The sequence below is a fragment of the Sapajus apella genome, unplaced genomic scaffold (genome assembly GCF_009761245.1).
Source record: "Sapajus apella isolate SASKATOON/1434 unplaced genomic scaffold, GSC_monkey_1.0 scaffold278, whole genome shotgun sequence".
NCBI lineage: Eukaryota > Metazoa > Chordata > Mammalia > Primates > Cebidae > Sapajus > Sapajus apella.
This window is the reverse complement of record NW_022437218.1, coordinates 5,708-9,441: the sequence shown is the minus strand read 5'-3', so window position 1 is coordinate 9,441 and position 3,734 is coordinate 5,708. Positions and strand designations below refer to the sequence as shown.

At 41.3% G+C, this 3,734-nt stretch overlaps 1 pseudogene; it reads right to left on the bottom strand.

Moving 5' to 3' along the window:
• Positions 1-280: 280 nt before the first annotated feature.
• On the bottom strand, positions 281-1,544 carry LOC116545495 (annotated as a pseudogene).
• Between the last annotated feature and the right edge of the window lie 2,190 nt (positions 1,545-3,734).

The following is a 3,734-nucleotide window of genomic DNA, read 5'->3' as shown; positions in this document are numbered from 1 at the left end:
ATATATATATTTTTTTTTTTTTTTTTAGGTTATGAGACTTTTTACTTGGGAGACATTGACTCCATCAACTGAGCTAGACTCTTTGGTGTAAGAAGAGGGATAGATTCTGGAAGAACAGGATGAGCCTGAAAACACTGAGCTTAAGGTGCCCAAGGGACTTGTTATCTCAAAATTCCCGGAGTACAAGGTAAAGACTCTTGACTTTGGAAAAAGTGAAAAGAAATAGAAAAAAAGGAAATTCACAAAAGAAGAATCCATCAGAAACAAGCATCACATCTCCCTAAAGGGAAGTTACAGTGTCTTTCTTTGATCCAAGAGAATACGAAGAGAATATAAAACCCTAGCTGTCTCTTCCAGTCGGTTTCTGTATTTTAGTTCCTCATAGTTGGAGGGACTCATTCCTTTAAAACCATTCAGAACTCCCCACCAGCAGCCAACAATAGCAGCTGTAGAATCACTGTCTCCACCATGAAAAAAGGCTCGGTGGGCAAGCTCCTTCCAGGAGTCTCCTGCAGCAAGGAGAGCATCATAGGCAATCATGGCGACATCATGCCCACTGCTGCCGCCCCAACCAGAGTAACTCACAGAGGTGTTGAATTGATCCCTCTCCTTCACACCGAAGGGCTCCAGAAAGGTGGGGGCTGATTCTCCATCCAAAATCCCTCGAAGTTTTAGGTAATTTTCCCAGCTGGTTTGGAAGTAGGACCAGTGTTGAAGATTTTCCTCTACAAAGTAGTCTGATTGGACAATGTACTTTTTAAGCTTCTGGTAGTAGCTCCATCAGTTCTTTGCCCCACTGCAAGGGTGGTCTGCCATTCACAGCATAGGCTGTAAAAAGAGCAGACCAAGGGCCCCCAGGTAGCCTGTTGGGTGGTGGTGGGTCATCCGACCGCTCTCAATGCTCACTTGGATCAGTGTGTCCAGCTAGCTGGGGTGTGGAAACCTGAGACCGATGCACATGGCCCGCCTGGCAGCCCCTCAGCCGCCCTCATGGCTGTTGAAAGGAATCCTCCAGCCATTGGGCTTGTCGGGCTTCAGCTGCAGGGTGTTGTGCACCGAGGCATTACCTGGTGCCCGGCCATCCATGTCTTCCATGCAGCCTTGATAATGCTTAGCAAGAAAGTATACAGTCGAGTCAAATTAGGGGCTTTCCCAGCTTCCACAAGAGCTTCTGCCATGGCCAAGTGCATCACTGTGTCGTCACTGACTCTCCACCTTCCCACGTCTAGGGCATCCAAGCCGCCCAGCTGGGCCAACTGCCGGTGTATCTTCTCCCCATCCCAGAGGAACTCCCACTTTCCGTTGTAGAACCCCAGGGCATCTCCAGCTGCACTCAACACCACAGCAGCCACATACTTCTCCATCAGTCCCTCACACTTGCTGGGTGTGCTTGCTGCTGGTAGCCGGGAGAGGAACGCGCGGGCGAAGGGTGTGGCGCGGGCTTCCGGGGCGTGGGAAGAGGTCTGGCTGCTGCTGGTGGTCGGGGACGCCGGCAGGGGTGGTGCGGGGTCGCCGGTGCCGGGACTGTACCCAGGTCCTTGGGGCGGTGGGCGGAAGATAGTTATTAATACTATTTTTTGTTACGATTTTGGGCACTATATATTAAAACATAACTTTTATTGTTCCAATATGTAACCTGGAGGGCCAGGTCATAAATAATGACATTATAATGGGCTTTTGCACTGTTATTATTTTTCCTTTGGAATGTGAAGGTCTGAATGAGGATTTTGATTTTGAATGTTTCAATGTTTTTGAGAAGCCTTGCTTACATTTTATAGTGTAGTCACTGGAAATGGAAAAATGGCATTATATATATTATATATATTATACATACTCTCCTTACTTTATTTCAGTTACCATCCCCATAGAATTTGACAGGAATTGCTATGACTGAAAAGTTTTCGAGTCCTAATTAAAACTTTATTTACGACAGTATTCATAATTAGCCTGAAATGCATTCTGAGGTAATCTCTGAGTTTCTGGAATGTTTTCTTAGACTTTTTGGATGTGCAGCAGCTTACATGTCTGAAGTTACTTGAAGGCATCACTTTTAAGAAAGCTTACAATTGGGCCCTGTACCATCCCAAGTCCTTTGTAGCTCCTCTTGAACATGTTTCCCATACTTTTGAAAGGATAGTTGAATAAATAGCATCACCATTCTTTGCTGTGGCACAGGTTATAAACTTAAGTGGAGTTTACTGGCAGCATCAAATGTTTCAGCTTCAAAAAATAAAAGTATGGTACAAGTTAAATGTTTAGTTCTAGAAATTTTGTGCAATATGTTCATAACGATGGCTGTGGTTGCCACAAAGTGCCTCGTTTACGTTTAAATACTGTTAATGTGTCATGCATGACGATGGAAGGGGTGGAACTGTGCACTAATGTGGGGGCTTTAACTGTAGTGTTTGGCAGAGTTGCCTTCTACCTGCCAGTTCAAAAGTTCAACCTGTTTTCATATAGAATATATATACTAAAAAATTTCAGTCTGTTAAACAGCCTTACTCTGATTCAGTCTCTTCAGATACTCTTGTGATGTGCAGGAGTGGCTCTGTGTAAATGCTATGCACTAAGGACACACAAAAATACCAATATGATGTGCACAGGATAATGCCTCATACCAATCAGATGTCCATTTGTTATTGTGTTTGTTAACAACCCTTTATCTCTTAGTGTTATAAACTCCACTTAAAACTGATTAAAATCGCATTCTTGTAAAAAAAAATATATATATGCCATATATACATACATATATATGTGTGTGTGTGTATATATATATATGCCGGAATATAAACCGTACTGGAAATCAAATATCTATGAGTTTAGAATAAAATTTTGGAGCCTGTTTATTGTAACCATAAATGCAAAACAAAAATAAGAGACTTAATTCTTCAACTTGAAAATAAAATAAAATCGCCTATCTACTCTTCTGTTTTCTTAAAGCATTTAGTTTAGGTAACTTTTATATGTAAATTCTTTCTGTCCTTTTTTTTTTTTTTTTTTAAACAGTGGCTCACTCTGTTGCCAGGCTGGAGTTCAGTGGCACAATATCGGCTCACTGCAACCTCTGCCTGCAGGATTCAAACAATTCTCCTGCCTCAACCTCCCAAGTATCTGGGACTACAGGCATGTGCCACCATGCCCAGCTAATTTTTGTAGTTGAAGTGAAGACAGGGTTTCACCATGTTGACCAGGATGATCTCGATCTCTTGATCTCATGGTCTGCCTGCCTTGGCCTCCCAAAATGCTGAGATTGCAGGTGTGAGTCACAGTGCCTGGCCAGCTTTTGATCTTTTTGTTTTCTTTCAAGTATCTATTAATTTCTCTCTGGTCTAATTTTTATTTTTTATTATGCTAACATTGATATTATTTAGTTGTTTTATTTTAAGTTTTGTGTGGATTAAAGTTATGGTGTTTACCTGAGATCGTTCTGCATTTTAGTATATAAATATATTGTTATACATTTTTGTCTTAGAGTTGCTGTTTTGTGTGGGTAACACCCCCCATGGACACCGAGGAAGGAGAACTGTGTAGACGCAGGTACAATTAGTGCCTGAAGAATATCTTAGTTTATAGTGTTACTACTCAGCTATTTCCTTTATATAATCCTTTATATATAATTATATATTAGTTTATAGAATTAGTGCCTGAAGTATAACTTACTGCTTACATATATCTAGCTTATATAATCATACTTAATACTTATATCTAGCATTCTTAGTTCTATAGAATCTTTC